Here is a 21,869-nt window from a genome sequence, read left to right as displayed (position 1 = left end):
AAGTATATGGTGTTGCATAGACGAAAAAAAAAATACATATATACACGCAACACATACAACATATACCTACATACAGTACATACATGGCAGTTTGGTTAACAGAGCCATCAAGTATAAAAGCCTATTTTCGCCTTCCTCTCCTGGACTACTGAACCGATTGACGTGAAATCTAGTGTACGTATGATTGCTTTGAGAGGTCAGCCTACCAACCCGGCCTGTACACAGTCTACCCCATGACGTGAGGTAGAAACTTTTATTCTATATTTTCATTTGGTTAGACTGAAAAGTTTTGTTATAAGAATAATTATTATTTCTACCTATATTATTATTGAGTTAAGATTTACGTTGGGGGCGGGGGTGGGGTAATCAGGGAATTATTGTTATTAGGTTTCTCCTAAGTCACGATAAGGTATAATAATACTGTACTATAATGCTTTCAGAGACCAGAGCCCATGTGAGTACAAGAGTAATTTAGAGCGTTGTGAGATTCGAGTCCTATTTGAGAACTAAGAGTAATTATGGGCGTTGTGAAAGGTCAGAGAGTCCTTGTGAGTACTAAGGATATATATATATATGAGCATTGTGAGAGGTCAGAGAGTCCATGTGAGTACGAAGAGTAATTTTACTAGGCTTAAACGATATTTTCCGATAAAAGATTTAATAAAAACCCTATTCCTTTAAGATACTTCAAACTCTCACCAATAGGATTCATTTTTATATTAAAAAATAAATTGGTTGGTGGACAAATTTCAACGGAGAAAATCTAAACATTCTGGTTTTCTTTAGTCAACTTGGGCTATTTTTCGTAAAACTCCCCGGATTCTTAAGCGCTCGTAACAATTAGTATCGTCTTAGCTTGTGATATCTGAGAACGCATTTAATAGCCTCTAATATTCTTTAAGCTACGAACGAAAGATTATTTCATTTATGGTGTCGAAATTGCTCTAAGACTCTGCAATAGCTGGATGCGTCTTCTGGTGTCCCCCAATTTAAAAACAAACTAACAAACATTAATGTGAGAATGTAGTATCGGGACACAGGCGAGCGGCAAGGTAAATTGGTCAATGTTAGAAAAAAATATCACCGAACAAGACCACGAACTCATTTAAATTTCACACGACACGAACCAACTTAACCAACTTAATAATAATTCAATAGTCTAGTTTTTGGATATTTTTCTAACTTTAATATTCTTACAGTGGTGAGACGACAACGATCAACATGTCGATTTCTTTGTTTTATATAGGAAGTTGTTCGGATTTGAGAAAACCAAAATTTAAATAACACAGAAATACGCAGCTTGTTCATCGAATATCCTTTACATCAACACAGGTGACGTTCAGTACAAAAATCCCTGAATCTACATTTATTGAGTAACAAATTCATAAATAACATCCAGGAAGAAGAATGTGAAAAGTTCGTACGATTTAACTGAAGGCATATGAAGGCAAAGGGGTGGGAGGTAGGGAGGAGTCGAAGTGTTCAGTTTTCACGCTCAGGCTCCGGTCACTGCTTCATACACTAAATTATACAAAACACATAAATTCTTGAAGGTTCAGAACTGGTGTGGTGGGGGGGGGTGGCATTGATGAAAGTTTTATCGAAAAGAATGACCCATTCCACTGAGACGGTGTAAATAACCCCGTGTGGTATCCCCCTGTCAGTGTTGTCTAGGTGAGGGCAGGTTGTCAGCCACTATGCATGGTCGTACAGGTAGCGACCCGCACCCCATGAGCCTGCATTAATGTACTGTATAAATTGCCCTCCTGAGGCTTCACCCTTGACACCCTATCCTTACACTGTTGACGAACCTTGAGGCATATCAGGTGTCGGTTCTGTGCAGACATTGTTCAAAAACTGAATCACAAATAAAAGTCTTCGTACTAAACACACTCAAGTAATAGTCAAGATGTTGATATGACAAGGGAAGACCAACTCAGTCCAACGTATTGCTAACGAGTTCATCGATCTTGCTTTTTCAACCTCCTATCATTCGCCTCCCAGACACCTGCTCTGTCCTAGCCCTGGGTTACCAATGATTAGTATAATAACTTCCCTCTCCTCCTCACCTTTACGGAAAGAAACATATTAACCACACAAAGACGGTAGATAAAATGGCGCTTATGTTGCTGTGAGTCTTTACATCATTAAATTAATTCGTCCCCGATTTAAGTGGAAAAAATATAGTTTGAATATTTAAAGAAAATCACATCATGATCTGGAGTCCATAGTGAGGAACTCAGACGGTCATTCATCGTGTAACCACATCCCCGGCTTCATCTCCGCCAAGATCAAATTATTTACACACCTGACAAACACCTCACACCTAATCTCCAGTCAGTTTTACGATGTAGCAGTCGAGGTTTCATCTGGCCTTTCGTGGAAGCCTCAAATCGATACTAAAGAGAGGCCTTCGGTGGGCTGCAGCTCTTGTGGAGATCCAGGACCCAGTACTTTACAGTCATCCAACCCCTCCTCCACAAAACACGGATTAGGCCTGCGTGAAGGGAACAATAGTGCTTCTGCTCTTGGTATTTTGGACCGCGTGTATACAGACAAACTCCTCACTGACTACACGCAGCTATTTTTCTCACCATCCCTCAACCATAATCCAAGTAACGAGTCGTGGCATCATGTTACCTCTGTCACCACCACCATGGACGTTGCTGATAGTAGAGGTCTTCGTTAAGGTATCTTCAACTCGGGAGGATCTGTACATGCTATTCCTGAGGTTAGATTTTTTTTTTTGTAAAGGGATACTTGAAATTCATAAATAATTCTCCCATTTCCAAGCATTTATTCGAAACTCCACACCTGTGAGTTTTATAACCCTGCTACCGAAGGATTCCATTTTTAAATTTTACACTACACTTGAAATTACCATCCTTAATGTCACCACAATATTACTAACATGAGTTATTGGCTTTACAGAATTTAGAAGCTGGTCATAGCATAGCTGTTACTGAACCCGATAAGGAGAAAGTTCTACAATAACTAAATGTACAGTACAGTAACACCCAGCTTAAGTAAGACACAGGAAATGAGAAACACTCCCCCCCCCTTTTATTTAGAGCTGAACAAAGCGGTCAGAAAACTCGTTAGATATCCACCTTCCGTCCCCTCTCCTTCCCCGCCTCCCTCTTGAACTCACATCCTCCATTTATACAAATCATGAGCGTAAATTTAACACCATTAGAACATGTAGGATGTACTGTATTTGTCCTGATTATTCATATATTTCCAAAGAGTCAGAATCACTTTGGACCATAAACACAGCGAATGTATTGCCAAGCCGACCATTAACTTCCTCCCACTTTCCCGCCTCAACTAGCCTGGGTGCTTCACGAGAGTTTTAACCCCCCCCCCCCTCTTGATATATCTTACTGTGGATAGTAGTTTATTATTTTAGTAACAAAGTAAAAAAAAGAAAATCCCAAGTAAACTTTGTCCTCGAATATATATATTTTTTAAAGAGTTCAAAACACTACATAAAATATTCCTCCAAAATTATAATCAACCACCGTCTAATAATATGAATTCAACAACTGTAAGGCGTTTACATTGCTAATTCAAAAGGAGTTTAATCTCGCATCTATGACCATCTACGTCGTTCAATACGTCGCACAGAATCACCAAACTAGCCATTATATGTTCAGTTCCGTTCAGAAGTTCGTGGTACACTGGCGGTGAAGGGTGCATATGCATAGCCTGTTGTACCCTTCCTGGACGATAGGTCACATGCGCCGACCCTCCCACCAACACACACAGTGGAACTGGCAACGGGGCAGTGTGAGTAAAACGAATACTCATCAAAAAAGAGATTGGAAGGATATTAATGTGAGTATCGGCCAACGTTGCTGCTGATGGGTGATGATGATGTGTTATTGTGTTAATATCTTGTTTATGAATAGCAGAAATCTACAGTGATAGAAATATCCATTCGAAAATCAGAATATAAAAGGGAAATTAGTTTTGAATGAACATTATAATAGTTGACAGAACTCATATCAAATTTATCAAGAGTTTTCAATGTATTCATTACTTGATAAAGGTTCAGTATAATAACAACTAATTGGTGTGAGGAGAGCGACACTGAACCAGGTGTGTTTTAGTGAGTCAGGTTACCCTTCGCTGTCACACTCAGTTAAACTCAACAATTTTTTCTTTCACATGTGATGTGAAATAGCGGTACTCACTTACGACCCATTATCGTTTGTGATCACTGTTATAACCAGGTCAGGTCTGGAGATTCCTCCAGCCAACGTCTTACACCATCACGCCACCAAGCCCCAACTTACAGAGAAATCAACTACTTCCCTCACATTGGCGAATGAGAATTAGGTTGCGAACTTATTTTAATCTTCTAAGTTTAACTTTTCAAACTAAGCAGTGACTGAGCTTTCAAATACAAGAATATAACTGACTACAAATATTCAGGATGGCAGTATACCAGGGGGTGTTCTGAGGTAAAGATAACTTGAGACTTTCCGTTAAACTCGAGCGATAAGTCCGGTTTGTGTTTACATCTCAGACAATTATCTAACTTCTATAATACAAGACTGACAACACTTTCTATGTTTCCATCGGATTCTCTAATATTCATATATCAAAACAGTATTGTAAGGGCGGCGATTCCTACTCACACTGCCACCCTTATCTTACTCATACTGCTCTTGTACTTCACTCAATTGTTCCTTCTACTTACATAACCTCAGTTCTTTTTGGTAGCGTGGACGAGGGCCGGCACGTGGGTATAGTAACTCTGACATTAAGTCACTTGGACGGAAATAAAGGTGAACTATTGTGGTGAAAAATGAACACTCCTAAAATACTCAAAGAACAGGTTTATTAATAAGAAATAAAAAGGGAAAAAGATATTATTAACATACCACTCCAAGGTGCAACTCCTCGGCCTACTCCACTGCGCTTACTCAGATCCTATTACTCTTACTACACATAACCTTACTGGCGTTACATTACAGTACATAGTTACATGACAACTCCTGGCTTCTCTTAACTGCCAATCCAAGTGGGTACTTACTTCACCCACATTACTGGTGATACATTTCATTACATACATGACAAACTTACAGGTGATACTTCATTACTGAAACCAACTCATACATGGGTCCACTACCCAACATGGGATAATTATTTCCAATTAATCATCCCCAAACATATACATCAAACACTGTGAGCCATAAATGCCAGGAATGCATTCCAAGGGTAGTACACTGGGGCTCACTACCGTTGCTGTGATCGGTGGAAGCCAGACACATGGCGAGTCTGGGATCTAGCTCCACGAGGTAGAGTGAGCAGATTAATCATGCCGAACCAGCGCCATCGCTCATATATTGACCACTGCTGACTATCCACCGGCTCTGAGTGACCGGTGGGTGTTCAATTAAGCCCCCCCCCCCCCGTACCTGTAGACAAGTTGGAGAGGAAGCGTCACAGAGGGAAAGCATGGTGGTTCAAACACAAACAACATCTTTCGTCTAGCAACGACAGACGACATTTACTTTATATTACTTCTCACACTGGGTGAATGACAATTACAGTCACAACATGAACACTGATAATTCACTACAAATGACTAAATCAAACTGAATGGTTATATCGACGGGAGAACACAGCTACCTGTAGACAAGTTGGAGAGGACTCATCACAGAGGACGACTCTCTACTCGACTGGTTCATATACCCCTGGGTTGTCAGCGATCGCTACTCACGCAATGACAGAAATTATAAACAAACCAACTGTCACTCATTCAAGGATGACCCTCAGTTGACAGGGGTCTGGCGAATTACTTGAGTTGATTTACACAGACTAATCCAAGACTGAGCTTGCCAGGAAAAGGTGGAATAAAAAACGCATTGACAACTGTCTTCGAAAGCGGGACTTACTGGGAGGGATCATGAGTATAAGCGTCGATGCAGTGGTTTGTTTTAATGTGAGGATGTTTTCTTGATAAAATTCCACGCAATCCAATGTTCTTGCCCATCATTGATGGGGCACCATCCATGCTGCATTCAGTTACCTTACTCCATTCCAAATTGTTTTCAGTGAAGAACTTATCTATAGCACTGAAAATATCTTCGCCTCGTGTTGTAGTTTCAAGTGAAATACAAGCAAGCAGTTCCTCAGCTACTGAGGATTCCTTAAGAAATCTTCCGAAGATCAGAAGCTGCGGCTGTGATGTAATATCAGTTGACTCGTCCACTGCCAGGGCTGTCCATGGGGAATTTCTGAAGTCTTCCAAAATTTGCTCTTTCAGGTCTGCTGCAAGACACTGGAGGCGTCTTTGTGTTATTACTCAGAGTAGCATCATCAACAGTTTCAGTTATCTTTTTGGCAAATGGTTCACCATCAAATACTTCGCAAAAGTTCCTTAAAGTTCGCTTTATGATAGCCTCACCCTCCGTGAAAGGACGTTTTTGCTGAGCAATGAGAAAAGCTGTCTTATATGAGAACATTTCCATCCTTTCCTTGTGAGATAGTGTTCTGCTTAAAATTGACTGAGACTTGGTTAGATTTTTATGACGATGATGAAAAATTCTTTTGCGAGCTTCTTCTGAAAGTACAGCAACATTTGTGTGAGTTTCCACGTGTCTCTGTAGTTTGTTCCGCTTCAAGGATACCTCAGCAAGTTCTTTAGAACACATAACACAAACCCCTTTACCACTGACGTCAGCTACACCATACTTGTCGAGGAATGATGGATTGATAGAGCGTTTCCGTTTCTTGGTGGCTGGCTCCAATGATGTCTTCAAAAACCTATCCATAATGCCTGGAAAATATATTGCATATAGTACTAAAAATATTTCAATTTTACACTTACCATAAAATACAGTGTGCTTATAACAGGCAAATAATTAGTAATACGCATACAAATTAATATACACGACAAAGTGAATGCATACAATTACCATGACATAATTAAATTTGCTTAATAAATCAAGTAGCGCTGAGTTGACCTTCATCTGATATTGCAAATTAATTTTAGTGTCACAAAGCAGGCCGTGGCCGGTCAGTTTGTCAGACTCAGTGCAGGTCTACTGGCATAGCACTAACCTACTGATAGTAAGGATTGTCCTTACTAAGGATTAAACTGGTGAGGCTGAAGATAATCCACAAGCGTAAGCAAGAGCAAAGGTTGCGACCTGTTTCCTGGCCAGGGTCAGTGACCGTATCAGGCCAGGTACCTATAGGTCGCAGCCTTTGATCTTGCAGCATCTTGCCGATGCTTGGCAAGTGTCGACAAGATCAAATCATCATATGTTGCGACCTGTCACCTGGCCTGACAGTCATCGACCGGCCCCACCCTTTACTGGGGGTGGAGGTGGGCGGGGTACTGCACAACTCAACTGTTCTGGGTTAGTGGTGGGAGAGTGGGAGGGACTGGTCAGTTACTCCACCCATCCTCTCCCCATGTGACCTGAGCTGGCAGACCCAAAAAACCCCCGCGACCCCACCGACCCCATGACCTCTTTGCGACCCTACCTAATGAGCCTTCCGACGCCATTTGGGGTCGCGACCCCAGGTTTGGGAACCCCCGCCCTAGGAGATGAACAGAAATACCCGAGTCCCTGATAGAGTACACAAAAGAAAACGAAGGACTACGACATACTGAAAATTAGAGGACGGACGTCTCTTCTGCGGGACTCAAAGGTTCATATGTTTTGTGGGCGATGTAGCATAAAATGAATAATCGAGCGTTGAACGGACAAACCACGTTATGTGATCATGGCAGTACATGGCTAGTACTTGAACAGTGTGTAACAGAGAGCCAGTACATGATCAGTACTTGCCAGCAGTGTTTAACAGAGAGCCAGTACATGCCCAGTACTTGTCAACAGTGTGTAACAGAGAGCCAGTACTTGCCAACCTAACGTTTTGGGGTGGACACACAAAAACCTAACCTAACCTACCCGAAACCTAGCCTACCCGAACCTAACCGAAACTTAACGTAACCTTACCAAAACCTAACATAACTTAACCCAAAACGAACTTAACCTAAAGCTACCCGAAACCTAACCTAAGTTAAATTAACCAGAATTTGTTCAGAACATTAAGACACCCAAAAAAACAATTTCAACTTAAATTTCATATGTAAACAAAGCGACAATTTACCAGCTACTCCCAGACGACCCAACACAATGACCTTAATTAACGCTTAAATACTCTGTCTCTCATTATAATAATACACCAACAACTACTAACTATGGTCAATTTATAGTATCACACCGGTCTTTAATTCGATATTAAAAATAGGTTTTCCTTTATATTTGATGAGTTTCGAACGAACTTGATATCCATTTCCAAAGGAAATTACGTGTTTTTTTTTAGATACCCCCCCCCCCCACACACACCAAACAATCATGACGGAAAAAGTTGAATTTCTTTTTTAGAGTAAATAACAAATTATATTACCAACCAACCAAGAAAACCAAACCAATCCTAATCCTGACCTGACCTGACCTGACCTGACCTAACCTAACCTAACCTAACCTAACCTAACCTGACCCGTTGTTCATGCCCCAGACGCTTAAAGAGCAAAGACGGAGGCCTGGAGCGATGCGTGAGCAGGGGGTCAGACCACCTCCGCCATAAGTAAACAAATCATGGCGACACTTGTGACTGAGAGAAAGTAATAATCTTGAAAATTAATATCTCAGTTATCCTTAATTTCCGGTGGAAATATCATAGAAGAAAAATGTCTTAGAATAGTGCAAACATTACGACACACATTTTTAATAGGGAAATATAAGAGCGGTGTGATACTATAAATTCACCCTAACTATCATTAAGGTTATATTTAAGATCTAACAATAGTAACAAAGGTCTTACCGAGGCCTCAGGGGGATTATTTTCCCTGGAGGGGTTGTAACCGCAGCAACGTCCTCCATCTTTGTCACCTGCCTTGTTTTGGTCTGGTAGCTGGCTGATGACGTAGTTCCATAATACGCAGACGGACATTTTCCATCGTATCACTGTGATGAAGAGTTTTAGTTACGCTTTTAACTCATAGATGGCGCTTACCTTTTTTTTTTAAGTTGTATAATTATAAAATCTTTTTAACTAATCATCTATGACCACCTAAATAAAATTATATTAATATTTAATAGAGTCTGTGATGAATAATTAATGTTAAAATGAGTTTATTATGAGTAAATGTTACCTAAAGATTTAGTTGTGCATTTGTGTGAAACAAGTGACAAATTTAGACGAAGTTCCAATACTGAGAATTATTATTATTCATAAACTTTAAAAAAAAGTCAATTATGATCTGGTTTTTAAAGTTTTGATAAATTTAGTATAACGAATTGTAATATTTTCCTACGAGTAAATATGTACAGTATATTGTACAGGCGAACAGACACACCGCCCGACTCTTACAGCTAATGGTTGTTAAACCTGTTTAACTCCAGGTAAAACAACGTTAATTAACCTCTATAGTGAAAAATAAAATAAAAAATAAATCGAAAAATAGTAAAATTATCAATAGAAAGTCGATAGTTAATTATATATATATATATATATATATATATATATATATATATATATATATATATATATATATATATATATATATATATATATATATATATATTCTTGATAAAATCACAAAAAGGGAAACAACGGACCGTTTTCCGTGTGATTTTATCAAGATTTATCTTATTCACGTTTTCATTGTGGATCTACAAATATATATATATATATATATATATATATATATATATATATATATATATATATATATATATATATATATATATATATATATATATATATATATATATATACAAATGCACGGTGATACGGTAAACTCTTACAAGGTTTGATTGAAACATTCTATTCAGCCAGAAAAATGCAGATACAGAGTGGATAATAATAACAATATTAACATGGTTGAGCCAGTTGACCTAATTAACGTATTCCTGCCAAATCCACAGCCGCCCCTCGTGGTCTCTTAATATTGTGAGGGCTGTGGCACTGGCAGGAGGTACAGTCTACATCTGAGCTCTGAGGAGGGAAGTCGTTGTTGGAGCTCACAGATCACAGACATGGTGTTATTAAGGAACATGTTACGCTTTGCTACCATCATCATCGTCATCATCATCATTGTCGTCATCATCATTGTCATCATCATCATCATCATCATCACATTATCAAAATCGCACATCAATAGCAGCAGTAAAATAACAGCACCATCATCATTATCATCATCATCAACAACATTAAAATCATCACACATTCAAGGCTACAACTTTCAAGGTCAACCTTATCCTCCATTCAAGGCTAACTCAAGGCTGAGTCACCAACACACCATGAAGCCAGTGTCTGTCTGTCTTTCTGGTGCAGCGATCTGTGTCGACACTTTAACACGACCGGGGAACACTGACCACAGTCTGTTTGTACAGCTGTTAGGTGAATATCATGTCTGTTCTAACCAAATTTAATCGTAAAATTTTATCAGCAAGGGGAAGCGATACTAAATTGTGGGTTTGGTTAGGTTAGGTGTGGTGTGGTGTGGTGGGATGGGGTGGGGTGGGGTGGGGTTAGTTTGGTTAGGTTTGGTTGGGTTGGGTTTGTGTTGGGTTGGGTTTGGTTAGATTAGACTAGGTTAGGTCATTGATTTACTGCACATGCCTATGATAACCTAACCAAACTAACTTAATTAAACTATAAAATACATCCACCAAGGGAAAAGCTAAACCAATTTATTATTAAATACACAATAAATAACTCCAAATAACTCAAACAATGACGGTAGAACTATATAATGTATCTATAATAACCAATTAAGTACTAAAATACAACTAAATACCCTAGATGCGACAAAATACACAGGGATTTCAGTTTACTTGAGTGTACCCCTATTTCAATGGTTGTACATTAGAGAAAACGGAGCTTCAAGCGCTTTCTTTTCTATATCAAACATAAGTCACTTATATGTAAATTCTCACCCTTATATCAAAATCCTATGAGCAATTTAGATATGTTAATATATTTTTTAATCTATCTCCTGTATTTTGATGCATTTAAAATTTAATATATGTATAAAATATGGGATAAAATTGTATTAAACGAATCACTTTTCTGAGGCGGATTTCACGCATGAAATTCCAGCGTTAACTAAACTATTTTGCACCATTATGTACAGTATAACCTGCCCAAATACATGTATAATTATGTATCCATATAAAATACACATGTATATTTAAATATATATATTTTATACATAAACTTGATGCTGTAGCCGTGTGGAAATAACTGGACCGCTGTAATTTAAATACTGTTTTGTATTTCGAATCTGTGTGAAATCGTTAGTGTTTGTTTTACAGAACCAAAACTACGACTTTGTTTACGCGCTACTCTGCATAGATGTACTCAATATGTGTGTGTGTGTGAGTGTGTGTGAGTGATGGTCTATGTTCTCTCTATGTCTGTACTCAATGGGAAAGTCCTAGTACTTGTTCATCATCAACAGACGTACTCAAATACCCAGGATTAATCACCTCTCGTGTTTACAATAACAGATAACGCTTACAATACCATCTCTCCGTCCTAACCCAAGTGGCCAATGTTTACAAACAATGACGAACTTGAAACAATGGTTTGAAATTAGACCAATTTAGATTTAAGCGAAATGGGTAAACATTGGTTTGGAAATAGAGTAGTGGATTAGTGGAACAAGTTACCAAACATCACCATTAACTTGAATACGCTGGATAGCTTCAAACATAGGTTGGATGAATATATGAGCGATAGGGGTTAGGTGTAAATGGGACTGCCCAGTATGGGCCAATAGGCCTGCTGCAGTTTCCTCCATCCTTATCTTATAAGTTCTTATGTCAGCTTTTTTTTGGGCGGGAACGACACACCTTAAGCCCATGTGATTAATGTTTACAAACAATTGTCAGCATTTGTTGGCGGAAAGGCACACCTGAGAACCACGTGGTTAATGTTTACAAGCAATCGTCAGTTGTTTTATTTTGGCGGGAAAGACAGACTCTCAGAGCTAGATAATACTGACTCACTGTTCAAACTTACATCATGTGTATGACTGTGTATGACTGTGTATGACTGTGTATATTTGTGTATAACTATGTATGACTGTGTATATTTGTGTATATTTGTGTATAACTATGTATGACTGTGTATGACTCATAGCTCTAAAGTAGTGCTTATTTTGTTTATGCTGTGACGTTTTAAAATGTTGGTGAGGTATTGTGTATAGTTCAAGGAGTGTTTTAGTGTGTTTGTGACGCCATTTTGAATGTTTTTAGTGGTACTGACACACATGCACACATTCCTCCACATACATACCCTGTACATACACACGCATACATTCATGCATATACATACACACACACAGGCCTACATATTAATGCACATACATACACACAAAAACTTACACATTAATGCCCATACATACACACACACACACACACACCACCGAAGGGTCAAGACGTACCTGGCGCTCCTCTCGGAGCAGCCAGGTCAACTGTTAAGTTGGCCCATACCAACTCCCTCCCCTGAACCCTCCTCCCCACCGGAATATCAACAAGTTCTCGCCAGAAGTTACAATTTCATTTAGGAAAGGAACGGAACCAGTGTTAAACAGAGGTGAACAGTGGTGAACAGTGCTTAAGTCAGTGAGAACAACTCAACAGTAACAGTCGTACCCAAGTTAACCTTCACACAGTGAGGTCCCAGGTACCCAGTGATAACGGCCCGCGAGACCCAACAACAACCACCGATGTGTTAATCCGTCTACGATAGGAAGGCCTGGGACCAAACCTCACTCATATAACACCATCTGTGAGGGAATTACTACACCACATGTCCCTCATAACACCATATGTGAGGGAATTACTACACCACGTCAAGTCCCTCATCACACCATCTGTGAGGGAATTACTACACCACGTCAGGCCCCTCATAACACCATCTGTGAGGGAATTACTACACCACGTGAGGCCCCTCATAACACCATCTGTGAGGAATTACTACACCACGTGAGGTCCCTCATAACACCATCTGTGAGGGAATTACTACACCACGTGAGGCCCCTCATAACACCATCTGCGAGGGAATTACTACACCACGCCAGGTCCCTCATAACACCATCTGAGGGAACTACTACACCACGTGAGTTCCTCCTAACACCATCTGGGAGGGAGTTACTACACTACGAGTTTGCTGTTCAACACCTACATTAATCTGTATGTTCACTGTATGTTCCTTTACCTTTCTCTAATGAAGGCTTTTGTTAAACCACCAATGTATGTAATAAGTCATTTATGTCCAATGTATATTTTCAGCCTTCGGGCTGCAGAATTTTTTCAATAAACCGTTAATTATTATTATTATTATTTACACATACATGCCTGTATACTGTATGTATAGCTAAAGTATTATACGAAAAACTTCAAGTAATGAATACATTGAAGACTCTTGATATATGAGCTCTGTTCACCTACCTCTGATGGTGTTCATTCGAAACTAATTTCCCTATTGTTTTTTGATATTCGATTGGATACTCCTATCACTACAGTTTTTTCTCTCGTCAGCAGGATATTCATATCAATATCCTTCCCATCTCCTTTTGATGAGTATTCGTCCGAATCACACTGCCCCGTTGCCAGTTCCACTGTGTGTGTTGGTGGGAGGGTCGGCGCATGTGACCTGTCGTCCAGGAAGGGTACAACAGGCTATGCACCCTTCACCACCAGTGTACCACGAACTTCTGAACGGCACTGTACAACAATAATGATTTCTGCACTCCCTCAGTTTGGTCTTTATCTTATGACGAATTCTCGACCATCAGCGTCTATACCAGCAAGATTTCGTTCCGTCTTTTGTTTCTTAACACTGAGAAAGTCGAGAAGAATATCACTATGCTCATGGTGGTGTGGTGGTGTGGTGTGGTGTAGTGTGGTGTGGTGTGGTGTGTTCTGCTCTAAGGTGTTCCCTCAGTGTTATGCCTGTTCTAGCCACGAGGAAGATGAGTCTAACACAGCACAGTGGCTCACAACCTTCAAACACTATAAACATGTCCAACAACTTAGTCGACGAAAAGTGTCTTGTATTCAAAGGGCCGGAAAACTTTCCCTTAGTGTTAATGTTTACAGAGTCCCTTGATGTTTGTGTTTACAGAGTCCCTTAGTGTTAATGTTTACAGAGTCCCTTGATGTTTGTGTTTCTTTTAACTCCAGAAACAATTACTCAGCTTCAAGTGCACATCAATTACATTTTTGTTCACGAGGGCATCACAGTTTCACCAGATGTTTCGAAATAAAAGTTATCTCAATTTACAGGATGAGAGTCTGTCCAGCACACACACACACACACACACACACAGTTAAGTGGAGACATTACCCACCCCGTCACACCCATATTCCGCCTCACCCCACAGCACAATCATACTATCATTTAATTCGCCATTCAGTAAAATATCTCTAAACAACAGATTATTTTTTTAACATCGTCTAGTAAAATGTCTATAAAAACCGATAAACATTCTCACGCATGGACACAAAAACACCAGCCATTTATATATATTTGTACATTATAATGCTTAAACCTGTCTCTATTTTCGTTATAAGAAATTATTGTAAACATAGTATGGATCTTTTCCTTGGGGTCAGCAACAAGTACCCGAGAACGTGGATGGAGGAACTGATCATCCATCACAACCAGCAGGAGCAGGAGGGCCACAATCACCAGCAGGAGGGCCATAATCACTAGCAGGAGGGCCACAATCACTAGCAGGAAGGAGGCAATCAACCCGATCTGTTCCAGGTGGGTGAATGAACCTGATTGTGGGGTGATAGCTATAAGGTGTTGCTTCCCTGTGATTGGGTGAGACAGAGAGAGGTTTCCAGGTAGTGAGAGATAGACAGTTCAGATAGGAAGAGATGGGCAGTTTCCAGGCAGGGAGAGAGATAGGCAGACTCAAGGCAGGGAGAAAAATTAAGAATCTGCATCACTGTCTTTGCAGGATAAGGAGATTAGTATGCATTGAGTAAAGTGGTGGAGGTGGGCGTGTTAGCTCAAGATGACCTACTGGTCTTCTCACAGCAAGAGCAAGGGCAGCAGCAGAACCTCTGTTTTCCTTCTCTTTTATCCATTTTTTCCTTTCTTTCTCTTCTCCTATTTTAAATCTCTGCCATTTTTTCTCATACTTATCTCACCCAATTTCACCTATGAGTAATCTAGCCACCCAATTCTCCATTGTCACTAATTCACCTTATCATGTGAACCAATTTCATCAGGAACCTTCCATATGCTTCCAAAATAATGTCAAGATTTATTGAATATTTACCTGTGTAGTATGACAGTGTACTTGTCCTGGTATAGTATATGACAGTGTACTCGTCCTGGTATAGTATATGACAGTGTACTTGTCCTGGCATAGGTTATGACAGTGTACTTGTCCTGGCATAGGTTATGACAGTGTACTTGTCCTGGTATAGTATATGACAGTGTACTTGTCCTGGTATAGTATATGACAGTGTACTTGTCCTGGCATAGGTTATGACAGTGTACTTGTCCTGGTATAGTATATGACAGTGTACTTGTCCTGGTATAGTATATGACAGTGTACTTGTCCTGGTATAGTATATGACAGTGTACTTGTCCTGGCATAGGTTATGACAGTGTACTTGTCCTGGCATAGGTTATGATAGTGTACTCGTCCTGGTATAGTATATGACAGTGTACTTGTCCTGGTATAGGTTATGACAGTGTACTTGTCCTGGTATAGTATATGACAGTGTACTTGTCCTGGCATAGGTTATGATAGTGTACTGTCCTGGTATAGTATATGACAGTGTACTTGTCCTGGTATAGTTTATGACAGTGTACTTGTCCTGGTATAGTATATGACAGTGTACTTGTCCTGGCATAGGTTATGATAGTGTACTTGTCCTGGTATAGTATATGACAGTGTACTTGTCCTGGTATAGGTTATGACAGTGTACTTGTCCTGGTATAGTATATGACAGTGTACTTGTCCTGGTATAGGTTATGACAGTGTACTTGTCCTGGCATAGGTTATGACAGTGTACTTGTCCTGGTATAGTATATGACAGTGTACTTGTCCTGGCATAGGTTATGACAGCGTACTTGTCCTGGTATAGTATATGACAATGTACTTGTCCTGGTATAGGTTATGATAGTGTACTCGTCCTGGTATAGTATATGACAATGTACTTGTCCTGGTATAGGTTATGATAGTGTACTCGTCCTGGTATAGTATATGACAGTGTACTTGTCCTGGCATAGGTTATGACAGTGTACTTGTCCTGGCATAGGTTATGACAGTGTACTTGTACTGAATAATGTAAGATAAATTATGAAAAATATAAGAAAAAAAATCTTGCCATGTAAAATTGAAGTAAAAAAACAGGTAATGCTCTATTTAAAACTTTATTTTCCCCGTTGTGGGTCGATGACCTGTGCTTGGGTGGGCTATTCCCCGTAAAAAAAAAAGAAAAACAAATTTATTCCCCCCTGTTTACTGTGTTTTATTTCACGAGTTTACTGGGTTTTTTTTCCGGGCCTGTGATTAAGGCCATGCAACCACGCTAACCAGATATCACTGTTTTAACCTGGTCACGAGGCGTAGATGAGTGATGAATAAACTCTCATGGGTAATGTGGATAAGTGAAACCGCTTACCTAAGGAGAGGGGAGGGTGATGGTGGGGTGAGGGGAGAGGTGGGGTGATGGTGGGTGAGGGGTGATGGGGTGAGGGGGATGGTGGGGTGGGGGTGAGGAGGGGTGAGGGGTGAGGGGTGATGGTGAGGAGGGGTGATGGTGGGGTGAGGGGTGGTGGTGGGGTGAGGGTGATGGTGGGTGAAGGGTGATGGTAGGGTGAGGTGATGGTGGAGGGAGGGTGATGGGGGTGAGGGGTGATGGGGTGAGAGTGGTGGGGTGAGGGGGTGATGGTGGAGTGAGGGGGTGATGGGGTGAGGGGTGAGTGAGGGGTGATGGTGGGGGAGGGGTGATGGTGGGGTGAGGGGTGATGGTGGGGGTGAGGGGTGATGGTGGGGTGAGGGTGATGGGGTGAGGGGTGATGTGGTGAGGGGTGAGGGGGTGAGGATGATGGTGGGTGAGGGGTGATGGTGGGGTGAGGGGTGATGGTGTCCTCTACAAAATGTTCTAAACTTCTAAAGACGACTGAACAAACATTGGGCAGGTCAAGATGTCGTATGGGATTATTGAGGTCCATATATTTGTGACTCAGCGAATGCCTAAGAGTCTTTGTCTTCACGTTGCCCAATGTGTGTGTGTGTGTGTGTGTGTGTGTGTGTGTGTGTGTGTGTGTGTGTGTGTGTGTGTGTCTGTATGTGGTGGGGGGGCTACAGGTGACTATGGGCAGCACCATCACATTGTTTATAGATTTTTTGATAGAATAAAAAACCAACAAATATTAAAAACTCATTTCAGAAACGCTTTACGGTGTCTTATATGGAGGTAGAAAATATATATCAAATCCATAATAAACATTATACACACATATATTAATCGATAAAGCGTAAATCGAGTTATGTGTCTAAATATTCTTAAACACTCGCTAATATTCTTATCGTTTAGGTAATTCTATTTTCTTAAGATGTTCTTGAGTATTTTCATCAAAAACCTAATTTAGAAGCAAAGGAGGTGGTGACCTTACCTGATGTGGCTGATAATGACAACATCTGTGGGGAGGGAAGAGGAAGGAAGGGAAAAGAGAAGGGGAAAAGCGGTAGGGGGTCAAGGAGGGAGAGAGAGAGAGATGTGAAGGGACGGAGGGAGGGATTGATGAAGGGAGCTAGAGAAGGAGGGAGAGAAGATTTTTAGAGGAATACAAGGGAGGTAACACATCTTCTTTGGTAACAACGGAAGCTGATGTTATCTTTAGGTGTGTCAGTCATTTCAGCGAAAACCTCCTCTGAGTGACTGACTTACTTAAGGAATTCTTTTCCTGTGTTCCTGAGCGCTGGTGCCATGGGGGAAATCAGGTACCTCTCACTATTGGAGCTCAGTGGGTATAGTCTACTAACAGCTTGTGTATGGGGGGCGCTCTGTGCTGAATATAATCGTTCAGCGTCAACTAAATAAAATGTCAAAAGTGGCGCCCCGTAGTGAAGAGGTTTGAGACACTTTTTGATCACTCTTACTTTGTGTCGTATTGCAGCTTTAATGATGAAACAACGCCATTCTCTGTCTCACTTCTGTTTCAGTCAGTTAGTTTCTGTGTAATTACCTTCGTTCTTCTCAAAAATAGAACGACTAATAATCCCAGCAGTCATTAAGTATTTTTAATTAATATATTAACACAGAAAGACACCCGCACTAACATGATACAACCACTTGGCGAGAAACTTCCCTGGCAGTGAAGCATAGAAGAGGTGACATGAAGTGAAGGCAGCTGACAGAAGAGGCCCAGTGTTGTCCCTCACAAGGTTCTGGCCAGAAAGGTTCTCAGATGACAACCAAGCAGCTTAGTTCACTTAACTTGTTCAAAATATTCGTGACATTAAGAGTGATGAGGATATAAAAGAATGGGGATAAGAGAGGAAGAGATAATAATGAAGAAAGAGAGAGAGAGAAAGGGAAGTTAAGGGAAGAGGATAATAGAGTATAGGGAGGGAGAGAGAGAGAGAAAGGGAAGTTAAGGAAAGAGGATAATATAGTAGGGGGTTAAAGGGAAGAGAGGAGAATAAAAACTGAGTTACGGGAGGTGTTAGCACAGTCCATTGGAGGCGAGTGCTGGAACACGGGGTGGGGGAGGTAGTCAGGTGTGCAGGACGGAACTCAAGGTCACCTGCCCTTCTCACCTGCCTCATTAACGCAGTATTTAGGTCAAGGTGAATGAAAGGCAGCAGCAGGTGAAGTTTACCGGAAAATTCTAAGTATTTTTTCCTTCAAATTCTTCTTCTATCGTTTATTTGTTTATGAATCGAAGTCTATTTAGAAATGTTTTTACAAGACAATTTAAGTTTAAATATAAAATAAATAAGACTCACTGATGGTGGAAATACTTCAGTTAGTCATATACAGACACTAAAGGTGCTGCAGTAACCTAACTATGAATATTAATGTACTGAAAGTAATAATTCAGTTCAAAAGTCCCGGTACAGTGTTCTTACCTTCATATATAACTAACTCGCAGAAACATGGTCAACACCACAATAAAGTGGTCCTTGCTGACCCCAAATATCGCTAATCATTACATAATTATGTTTCTGTACATTGACGTTATATAAAACCGATCTAATTGATGAATAAATATGACGATGAGATTTTGTGTGAAAGTTGAAGGACCAGAATGAGTCGTTCATCTAACGGTACTCGGAAAAAATGGCACAGGAAAATATGGCACAGGAAAATATGGCACAGGAAAATATGGCACAGGAAAATATGGCACAGGAAAATATGGCACAGGAAAATATGGCCCAGGAAAAAAGGCACTGGAAAAATGACACAATTTTCATACTAGGAAAAAATGGCACAACAAATTTCACCTGGAGCTCACGAACCACAAAGGAGTTAATGAACGTTAATAAAGCAACGCTCAAGGATGAATCACGCACGAACAACCTTTGTGAGGGGTGGAACAACCGATACAGCTGGTTGGTTGGGCATCATCATCATCATCATCAGGCATTGTTAGTCCATGCATAATGGTTTATTATATTCAGAAGATTTTTCATATCTTAATTGATGGTGTGGATGTGATCAGTTGTGGACTATCTTGGCCGGTTGAAGTCAAGTTCAGCACTTATTCTATTTGTAATTACTTTTGTAAAGAGCTTGTAAAGTACAGAGAGCAGGCCTATTGGTCGATAGTTCTTCAGTCTTTGTTGCATTCTTCCAGGCTTTTGGTACAGTATGGGTCTGTAAACATTTTGTATAGAGTTTTAAGACTTTACCAAATACAAAATCTCCTGCATCTTTGATCAGGTCAGTGATTAAGCCATATTCCTCTCCTGCTTTACCCTCACTCATTCCTTTACTTCCTCTACTACCAGGCTGGTTGGGCACAGCCACCCGACGAACTGGTGTTCCATCCAGTGGATCCTAGCTGACCATGCTGTTGTGTCATCTCAAATCATCGCAGATTCTCGTGGTGAGCCACACAGGAAGCGCCAAAAACGAGTTTACAAGAACCTCCAGACAAGGCTGAAGACCTTCGCCAGGACCGCCAAGCTGGTCGCAAGTCAGTCCATGAGTTTGTGCAAGGCGCTGGCTACGACATTCGTTGGCAATCTTAAGCAATAATATGCAAAGTGACATTTTTAATTTTGTAATTCATTTATGTATGAGTTTTCACGAACATACGGTAGAATGTTTTAGTTAAAGGTAATAAATGTTTTATGTTATGACGTTGATAGATCTCTAAGGAAGTTTCAGTAGCAAACGTTACAAATTTTAGCGAAAACATGTCAATAAAAATTAATGTGCCATTTTTTCATAGTCTGATGATTATGCATTTTTCCCCGTGCTATATTTTCCTATTGTCATTTTGTCTTACATTCGTTAAATACGGTATAGATCTGTGAAAAGAAACCCATAAAACTGTGATCAGGAAAGAACTTGCTAATGAATTTGAAGCAAGGAGACAGTTCAAACAGGCACTAGTCATTCGATTGTTAACCATGATGAGATGTATCAAGTGAAACATGGATATGAAGCAAGTAACAAGATCACTAGATTAAAAGATGTTGTAACCACTAGACTAAGGTTCGGATATAAGTACCTCTGGCAGCATATCCCTCAGGCAGATGTGAGCAGAAGTAACTGTAAAGTGTACGACCAGACATGGGACGACAAACTCCAACACTACGTCTTAGACTGAACAAATAGAACCTCTTCAGGGACAGCTCTAAGCACACTTTGTATGCAGTGGCACAGAACCTTATCTCTGATCACGTTAAGACTGCATCCATATTTTGCATTTAGTACCTAAGTCACTTCCTATGTATAGAATTAAACATACAATGTACTTAAATTCCTGTCATACAGATGTGAATAACAATAAATATAAAGTGTGCAGCTAAACTCTTTCTGCAGGTGTTCTAAATTATGTACTGAACTTAACAAACAATGTAATGAAAATACTCTAATATTCAGTGCCATAATATCTTTACCACTGGGGTTTGATATAAATGATCTTTGTGACCTCTCTTCTGTAACCCTTTTTGTGTTGTCGTTCACAGGCTGAGCATGTAGTGCACAATAAACTAGCCTCTGTGTGTGGCAAAATTCAATCTCAAACTCATTTCTGTAGTAGACAAAATTCATATGTCATTACTCCTCGAGGGACAACCTGGCTTCGAGTTTGCGGGTCACATCTCTCTCGTCTCGCGCAATATTAGATTACACGGAATATTCATGAAATATATAATGTGATATGCGAAATAATTATCCCTAGATTGATTCACTTCTATGGGAGACTTCTGGGAGTTTTCACATTGTTTGTTGGATAAGTTGGGTATATTTTACCTTTAATGCTGTGAGGGTTAGATTTAATTTCAGGTGGAAAGCAGAGAGGTACTTTTTTTTCCTTTTTATAAGTTGTTCAGTTTAGTCCCCAAGAGGATAAACTATCAATAAGCGTGAAGATAGAATTGAATATATTTTTTTTATTTATACAACTCAACTACAGCTCCATGAAGACGAGAGTGAGTCTTTGTTCAGCCTTACGACGCAATTTTAAGTCCTATTTTAATCGAACAAGAAAGTCTAATTTAGCCTATAGTCACCCTTAAGATCCTTCTCTTTGACGTTTGGTTGAGATTTTTTTTTCACGTCATCATTAAGAGGCAACCAACTGGTGACAGTGTTCGCCTCTTGTCCTAAGGGTAGATG

The sequence above is a fragment of the Homarus americanus genome, unplaced genomic scaffold, assembly GCF_018991925.1.
Source record: "Homarus americanus isolate GMGI-L3 unplaced genomic scaffold, GMGI_Hamer_2.0 scaffold33452, whole genome shotgun sequence".
Classification (NCBI taxonomy): Eukaryota; Metazoa; Arthropoda; class Malacostraca; order Decapoda; family Nephropidae; genus Homarus; species Homarus americanus.
This window is presented reverse-complemented; position numbering follows the sequence as displayed.